This window comes from Petromyzon marinus, unplaced genomic scaffold (assembly GCF_048934315.1).
Source record: "Petromyzon marinus isolate PM22_M1 ecotype Great Lakes invasive population unplaced genomic scaffold, UKy_Petmar_22M1.pri1.0 PM_G_Scaffold_9, whole genome shotgun sequence".
Classification (NCBI taxonomy): Eukaryota; Metazoa; Chordata; class Hyperoartia; order Petromyzontiformes; family Petromyzontidae; genus Petromyzon; species Petromyzon marinus.
Genome location: NW_027423046.1, coordinates 170,188 through 179,611, shown reverse-complemented (window position 1 = coordinate 179,611; position 9,424 = coordinate 170,188). Strand labels below are relative to the sequence as shown.

The 9,424-nt window shown below is 43.9% G+C and overlaps 1 long non-coding RNA gene across 1 annotated transcript; it reads right to left on the bottom strand.

The window, feature by feature from the left end:
• Positions 1 to 6,363: 6,363 nt before the first annotated feature.
• LOC142921771 (uncharacterized) lies at positions 6,364 to 9,424 on the bottom strand. Its single transcript, XR_012939655.1, has 3 exons — positions 9,119 to 9,424; positions 8,761 to 8,829; positions 6,364 to 7,555 (listed from the first exon to the last, which is right to left on the bottom strand). It is a non-coding gene; the product is annotated as an uncharacterized LOC142921771 (long non-coding RNA).

The window sequence follows — 9,424 nt, the reverse complement described above, 5'->3', positions numbered from 1 at the left end:
GTAGCGTCCTCCCGCGATCTGATTGGTCGCCGCGTGCCAAAGTGGGGAGGGGGGAGGGCCAGCGATCCGATTGGTCGAGAGGCAAACCTGGGCGCGTCTCCAGCGATGGTGCGCAGCGATTGGTCAACGGTTGACCTATGCTAATTTTGGTATGCTAATATATTTTAATCTTGACTTAAAGCTTTCGTGACTGCAGTAATTCATATTCTTAGCTCTTTCGGTAAAGTCACGCTGAAGGGAAACAATAAAATATATATAAAACAATAAAAATTCTCACGACGTTTCAACCATAACACAAACGGTCGTCATCAGGTGTGTCGGTTTGCAATAATTTATTTACTTTAAAACGGTGTATTTCTTTATTTATAAAAAAAACGTCAGCACCACGCGCAGCGATTTGGCAGTTTATTTAGAAGGACTAGTCCATCTATGTTCTGAAAAGAGGAGGGGGGAGACAAAAAATTTATGTATGTTGTCTGAAAGCCACCGTAAGCGTGAATGGCTGCGCTATTCTCCCTCACGGCCAATACCAGCGACAATTAGGGGCCGTCCGTGAATGACGTCTAGAGGGGGGGGCGGGGTCAGACGTTTGTGACGATGTGTGACGAGGGGGGGGGATTTGAGAAACATGACGTCACATCAAATTGTGCAACTTTAAATAAATATAAACACGTTCTACTTAATTAGACTTTGTAATAAATGTTTTCTACCTACATCAGAGTGCAGCGTCACATTAACAACGCGCTACAATGACAACAATAGTTTAAAGTGATTTGAAGCATGTTTTATTTTTTGGGGGGGGTGGGGGGGGCAGAGCTTTGTGACATCATAATTGAGGGGGGAGGGGTCTGACTTTGTGACGTCGTGTGACGATGGGGGCGGGGGGGGGGTCAAAAATCCACTAAAATCACGTGACGTCATTTAAGGTCGGCCCCTTACCTGAAGCAGTCCTGAGCGTCACTTAGGTGGACTCAGCCATAATTAAGGAGGTGGTGAGGTGGGTGGGGGTGCTAACATCAGAATTTGAGAGACGAGCGGCCAGCCGTGGTTCTGTCCACACCAGCCCCTGGTGGTGTTCCATTGCGACCCTCACCGGTGCTCGCTAACAGCGCACGCCCAGTGGGAGTCGATGAGTCCATGGGTTTCTGTGCGAGTCCGTGGGTCCATGTGTGGGTCTGTGGATGCGTCAGTCTACATTGGGGAGCCTTTGTCTTTGCAGTTTGGGGACTAGTGCAGCACTAGTGTGTAGTAGTGTATAGTGTAGTGTAGTGTATAGTGTAGTGTATAGTGTAGTGTGTAGTGTAGTGTAGTGTATAGTGTAGTGTATAATAGTGTATTGTATAGTAGTGTATAGTGCAGTGTATAGTAGTGTATAGTGTAGTGTATAGTGTAGTGTATAATAGTGTTTAGTGTATATTGTAGTGTATAGTGTAGTGTAGTGTGTAGTAGTGTATAGTAGTGTAGTGTATAGTGTAGTGTATAATAGTGTATAGTGTAGTGTATAGTGTAGTGTATAGTGTAGTGTATAGTAGTGTGAATAGTAGTGTATAGTGTAGTGTATAATAGTGTTTAGTGTAGTGTATATTGTAGTGTATATTGTAGTGTATAGTAGTGTATAGTGTAGTGTATAGTAGTGTAGTGTATAGTGTAGTGTATAGTAGTGTATATTGTAGTGTATTGTGTAGTGTATAGTAGTGTGTAGTGCATATTGTAGTGTATATTGTAGTGTATAAGTGTAGAGTGTAGTGTATAGTAGTGTAGTGTATAGTAGTGTATAATGTAGTGTATAAGTGTATAGTAGTGTATAGTGCAGTGTATAGTAGTGTAGTGTATAGTGTAGTGTATAAGTGTATTGTATAGTAGTGTATATTGTAGTGTATAAGTGTATAGTGTAGTGTATAGTAGTATAGTGTATAGTGTATAGTAGTGTATAGTGTAGTGTATAGTAGTGTATGGTGTAGTGTATAGTAGTGTAGTGTATAGTGTAGTGTATAATAGTGTATTGTATAGTAGTGTATAGTGTAGTGTATAAGTGTATAGTGTAGTGTATAGTACTGTAGTGTATAGTGTAGTGTATAATAGTGTTTATTGTAGTGTATAGTGTAGTGTATAGTTTAGTATACTAGTTATCACGTGACTAGTGTAGCTAGCCAGGTGGTGACCACACCCGTGTGTGCATCTCCACTCGTCCGTGTTTGCAAGTAAGCGCTCGTGTGTGTATGTGCACCCGCGTGTTTGTTTGTGTTTGTATGTACGCACACTGTTGCACATGGTTCGCTCGTGTGGGTGCGTAGTGGAACGCACTGCTCATGAAAACATTGCCTCGCTACGCCGTAAACGCTGCGGCACAACAGGAGGGAACTGCAGGGATGAGGCTCTCCGCTCGTGGTGCTGTGAATTAAAACAGCGCCAGGGTGGAGCGTCCCGTCCCTACAGCTCGTAGCTGTGACGGAGTGAGAGTGATCAGAGGACAGCCACCATGGTTGCCAGGTAAGGGGAGACTTCACCCGGAACTCTCCTCCACACGTGTTCCCCTTGAACATTGTCGCAATAAACGTACGGTCAGGAATCTTTAAAATATCCGACCTTTGTTGTTCCGCAAGAATATTAATGCTCAAACTCGTATCGAACTCTTCATGAATTCACTTGGTCAAACAGTTCAGGTACTCGGCAAAGCATTTCACCACCCGGTATGCAACAGTTAAACAATCTACTCCAAATCAACACCAAAATGTCAAATTATCATCCACCATTGACTTCCACATCGATGGAAGCCATTTGCCATGACGTCCAAGCCATTAAACACCGGAACAACGAACGTGCCATTCAAGTACATCTTGAAACCCACTATCTGAAGTACTTTGTATTAAACAATAACTAAATAATAAAGATGTTTACAATATTGAGCGAAGTTATAGTCACGGACTTTTTCAAACTTTAGCTCAATAGGACCACAAAAGCTCAGATATGTGGTGCATAATAAATTAATCAATTTGATTGAAATGATCAACTGGCTAAACACTTTTCGATTTCAACATCACCTTATAAAAGAATAACATTTTAAATATAAGCGCACAACTTTATCTGTGATGAGCGCTGCACTTTCCGTTGTTTTCATGCAGGGGGCGCTGCAAAACGACGGACCCCCTGCATGGACGACGGCGGCGCAGGGACAGACGTTCGATTACGTTGGAATGGATCTGCAGACGGCGGTCTTCTCGCACGGCCAGCAGCTCCGTGTCGCCTTATCTCGATCCCGCAATCCCAAACAGGTGAAAGTCCGCATCGAACCGAACCCCCGGCAAGGCCATCTACTTAACGTTGAGAGAAAATTCACACGAAATGTCCTTTTCAATGAAGTCTTCCACATGTAAATTGATACAAGCTTTTAATGAAGAAATAAAATAATCTAATTCAAAACACAACACAATCAAAAGATGTTTCATTTTAAAACTTCAAAACGGAGCACCGGGTGCTTGCGTGAATGCGTCCTTCGTGTGCAAATGTTGTGACTTTCCTGGCCTGAAGGCCGTCAATGTGTTGGACCCTTATTGGTGCACAGCGTCTCAACAACAGCAGTGGGGTTTGCTTCAACCGATGGTTACGAACATCCAGACGTCAATCAGCAAGGAGCATTTCTAGTCCTAGTTAGACAAAATCTACGTCAACACGTAAGACAAACTACAATTCGTGTTGTAGAGAATGTACCTCCTCTACATGTAACTTTTAAGCGGTATGCCTTGTAACTGATGAATGATCCGCGCGTGCTCCCTATTTCAAAGACGATGAGTTGCTCCAGAGGCAGACGCTTCGTGGAACACAAAAGTACCCTTTGACCTGTATCACAAGAACAACGGGTATCACCTGAGTTCTCTGTACAGGTTACTTCCAAAACACACACACTTTGTCCTAACATCACTTATTCAATGTTTGACCCTTACAGATCAAATGTTACAAGTATGCACAAAACCAGACAAGTATACATTCTAAATTATTGACAGGCATATTAACAAAATTGGATTACTGCAGTGAAATATACTGCATCACGTTACATCGTATTAACAAGAAGCTTTTACAAAAAAAGTTGCACAGTCTGCTTCACAGTGTATGTAAAACATACTATGGTGTCATTCAAAATGAGTAGGCCATTGCATGCTGGCGTCTGAGTAAAAATGTAGCAAATTCTAAACATTACCTACAAACTACACAATTGAGATGACACATCAATCATCGCCCCCTACTGACAGGCTCTTGTGCACATGCAGGCCGGTGCAGGGCCACCACCTTGTGCCACACAGGGACAGCTGCTACTTGGGGATGCTCTTCGAGCATTTGAGATGATGTACAAAACTCCAAGTTGCTGAGGCGATTAACCAAGCACCATGTAAAAGCAATTGTTATAACATAGTGAATGCTTGGGAGCTTATTGGCTCTTGCTCCTGGTTAGATATCTACCCAACCCACGGGTCCACAAAGTGTTCAACTTCACATTATTGTCATTAAAGGCCTGTGACAAAGGTGCATTTATTGTAGCGACATCGTCTCTGGCTTACACATCTACCGGGTCTCCACTTGACTTTGTGTTGTCTAGGAGCAAGTCCACCCACACCTCTACTTCCACAAACTGCTGGGAGTTGCCTCACTCTGACTCAGAGAGAGAATTCTCCTCCTGCTTCACGATGTGAAGGTCCCATTTTGGAGTTGAATCTTCATCTTCACATTTTACCTTCACTTCTTCGCTCATCACCTCTTCACATTTCACCATGACCTCTTCATATTCCACCTTTATACCTTTAAAAGTGTCCAAGCTGGGATTTTCGTCCGGTTCTTGTTTCATGAGGGATGGGCTCATTGCGGCACTTTGACTTTCACAAGCTGATTTCAGACTCCACTCCTTGTGGATCTTCTGATGCTTGTATGTTCTCTGGTGGACTTGAAGATTTGATGAATGTGCAAATGCATTCCCACACACAGTGCACTTGAAGGGTTTCTCTCCCATGTGTGTTCTCTGGTGTTTTTTAAGAGCAGATGACCGTGAAAATGCCTTCCCACAAACAGTGCACTGGAAGGGTTTCTCTCCCGTGTGTGTTTTCTGGTGCCTTAGAAGATTAGATGAATCTGAAAATGCCTTCCCACAAAAACTGCACTTAAAGGGTTTCTCTCCCGTGTGTGTTCTGTGGTGTTTTTAAAGAGCAAATGAACCTGAAAATGTCTTCCCACACACACTGCACCTGAAGGGTTTCTCTCCCGTGTGTGTTCTCTGGTGTTTTTTAAGAGTAGATGAATCTGGAAATGCCTTCCCACACACAGTGCACTTGAAGGGTTTCTCTCCTGTGTGTGTTCTCTGGTGTATTTTAAGAGCAGATGACCGTGAAAATGCCTTCCCACACACACTGCACCTGAAGGGTTTCTCTCCTGTGTGAGTTCTCTGGTGGGTCTTAAGAACTGATGGCCATGCAAATGGCTTGTCACACACACTGCACTTGAAGGGTTTCTCTCCCATGTGTGTTCTCTGGTGTCTTTGAAGATGAGATGAATCTGAAAATGCCTTCCTACACACACTGCACTTGAAGGGTTTCTCTCCCGTGTGTGTTCTCTGGTGTGTTTTAAGAGCAAATGAACCTGAAAATGTCTTCCGACACACACTGCACCTGAAGGGTTTCTCTCCCGTGTGTGTTCTCTGGTGTTTTTTAAGAGTAGATGAATCTGAAAATGTCTTCCCACACACACTACACTTGAAGGGTTTCTCTCCCGTGTGTGTTCTCTGGTATGTTTTAAGAGCAGATGACCATGAAAATGTCTTCCCACACACACTGCACCTGAAGGGTTTCTCTCCCGTGTGTGTTCTCTGGTGTGTTTTAAGAGTAGATGAATCGGAAAATGTCTTCCCACACACAGTGCATTTGAAGGGTTTCTCTCCCGTGTGTGTTCTCTGGTGTTTTTTAAGAGCAAATGACTGTGAAAATGCCTTTCCACACACACTGCACTTGAAGGGTTTCTCTCCCGTGTGTGTTCTCTGGTGTTTTAAGAGCAAATGAATTTGAAAATGTCTTCCCACACACACTGCACTTGAAGGGTTTATCTCCCGTGTGTGTTCTCTGGTGTCTTTGAAGATGAGATGAATCTGAAAATGCCTTCCCACACACACTGCACTTGAAGGGTTTCTCTCCCGTGTGCATTCTCTGGTGTGTTTTGAGAGTAGATGAATCTGAAAATGTCTTCCCACACACACTGCACTTGAAAGGTTTCTCTCCCGTGTGTGTTCTCTGGTGTGTTTTAAGAGCAGATGAATCTGAAAATGCCTTCCCACACACACTGCACTTGAAGGGTTTCTCTCCCGTGTGTGTTCTCTGGTGTGTTTTAAGAGCGGATGACCATGAAAATGTCTTCCCACACACACTGCACCTGAAGGGTTTCTCTCCCGTGTGTGTTCTCTGGTGTGTTTTATGAGTAGATGAATCTGAAAATGTCTTCCCACACACAGTGCATTTGAAGGGTTTCTCTCCTGTGTGTGTTCTCTGGTGTTTTTAAGAGCAAATGACTGTGAAAATGCCTTTCCACACACACTGCACTTGAAGGGTTTCTCTCCCGTGTGTGTTCTCTGGTGTGTTTTAAGAGCAAATGAATCTGAAAATGTCTTCCCACACACACTGCACTTGAAGGGTTTCTCTCCCGTGTGTGTTCTCTGGTGTCTTTGAAGATGAGATGAATCTGAAAATGCCTTCCCACACACACTGCACTTAAAGGGTTTCTCTCCCGTGTGTGTTCTCTGGTGTGTTTTAAGAGTAGATGAATCTGAAAATGTCTTCCCACACACACTGCACTTGAAAGGTTTCTCTCCCGTGTGTGTTCTCTGGTGTGTTTTAAGAGCAGATGACCATGAAAATGTCTTCCCACACACACTGCACCTGAAGGGTTTCTCTCCCGTGTGTGTTCTCTGGTGTGTTTTAAGAGTAGATGAATCTGAAAATGTCTTCCCACACACAGTGCATTTGCAGGGTTTCTCTCCCGTGTGTTCTCTGGTGTTTTTTAAGAGCAAATGACTGTGAAAATGCCTTTCCACACACACTGCACTTGAAGGGTTTCTCTCCCGTGTGTGTTCTCTGGTGTGTTTTAAGAGCAAATGAATCTGAAAATGTCTTCCCACACACCCTGCACTTGAAGGGGTTCTCTCCCGTGTGTGTTCTATGGTGTCTTTGAAGATGAGATGAATCTGAAAATGCCTTCCCACACACACTGCATTTGAAGGGTTTCTCTCCCGTGTGTGTTCTCTGGTGTGTTGTAAGAGCAGATGACTGTGAAAATGCCTTCCCACACACAGTGCACTTGAAGGGTTTCTCTCCTGTGTGTGATCTCTGGTGGGTCTCAAGAACTGATGGCCATGCAAATGCCTTGTCACACACAGTGTACTTGAAGGGTTTCTCTCCTGTGCAAGTTCTCTGGTGCTGTGTCAAATTTACAGTCCGATCCGTGCTGTATGCACGCTGGTCGCATTGTTGACTTGTCATCCCGGCTTGCTGTGCTGAGGGCCTTTGCTCCATCAGACCAGCGTCAGCTGCAGACAGAAAATAAGAATATCCACACCATCTACACGTCAGTATCGAGCCATGGAGGAATTAATATATACAGTCACATGTGACTTACACGTCTATATTCATTCATGTATTCATGACTAGCTGTGCTACCCGGCTTCGCCCGGGACTTGGATCCACCACGTCCGGCCGCCTTTGTCTCCCCAGTGGCGATGTTCACACCACAGCAGTTACTCGTTTGAGGCTGAGTCGACCTAGGGGAGGCCCAGAAGCGGTTCAAATAATCGTCACCGGTGGTGGCCATGAGCGGGAATCGAACTCGGGTCACCGGGTTTGAAACGTAGCGCAGCGCTAACCGCTACACTACAATGTGTTACTCTTCCACACACACACAGACACACACAGACACACACAGACACACAGACACACACACAGACACACACACAGAGACACACACACAAACACACAGACACACACACACAGACACACACACAGACACATACACAACGCTAACCACTACACCACAATGCGTGACGCTTCCACGTGCGAGGGTCACGTGACAGATTTGACGTCACAGCTCACTTGGCGTCCAAAAAATCTATGCATTATTGAGCTCCCCTCTACCCCCCCAACAAAAACACAAAAGTGTATTTGTATAATGTTTGCACGGTGTACAGTCTGGAAAGTACCCACATGGAAAATTTCCAGTTTGTTGCATGTCGGGAAGTACGCTAAACATTTTGAACAGACAACACACACAATCATAACTTTGCCTTTTATATATATTTGGAGATGCAGTGAAAAACTTTCCCAAATTCATCACGCGGTTTCAGTTTTTTTTTATTTTCAGTTTGATTTATTTTGGTTATAGTCCCGTGAGCCATTCGGCTCTTGAATCGGGTGCAACCACAACAAGCAACAAAACAAAAACACGACCAAGAAAAACATCTTACAGTGACTGTGTGACTGTGCAAACAGCACTGTCATGGCACGCAATGAGAGGGCAAATGTCATAAACATTCCTGTAAGCCCTCGCATCTTCAACATTAATGTTGCCATAGAAACGTTGTGGGGTTTTTTGCTTCATTGTAAAAAAAGAAAAATGATTATCTGTTATTTTTATTTTATTTTCTATCTACGTGACTTTACCGAAAGAACCAAGAATATTAATTCCTGCAGTCACCAAAGTTTTAAGTCAAAACATTCACACACGTTGACAAAGCCTCACCTTGTGTTGTTGTGGGCAGGTTGCTTCTGATAACAAGAGCGGTATAGCAGCTCAAGCGGGCTTGGCCTGCTAACAAAAAATGAAAAATAAAAACTGCGTGAATATTTACAATAAAACAAAGTTTCAAAGTGGCGAGCCGGGTGAAGACAAATTAAACTTAAGCGAGATAATTAAAGTAAACGCAATCAGGCGAGGGCAGGAGGCAAGGCCCCGCGTGGCTAGGCTCCGCGTTGTAAAGTTCCAACCTGGACATCGATTCCCATGCTCGCTGCTACTCAACTGACATCCCTACGAGAGAGAGGCTCTACCTTGGTAAACAACAACAACCACCACCACCACAACGATGAGAATTTCTCACCTCCGATTTCAGTGCAAGCGCGCACACGGCAGCTTACTGTTGCCTCGCGACAGCAGGAAGTAGTATGACGTCGCTTCCCTCCCACGAGCGGCTCTGTAACTGAATAAATTATATTTTGATTTAAAGCTTTCGTGACTGCAGTAATTCATATTCTTAGTTTTTTCGGTAAAGTCACGAAGAGAAACAACAAAATAACAAAATATATAAAACAATAAAAAATTCTCACGACGTTTCGACCATAACTCAAACGGTCATCATCAGGTGTGTCGGTTTGCATAAATTTATTTTTAAAACGGTACATTTATT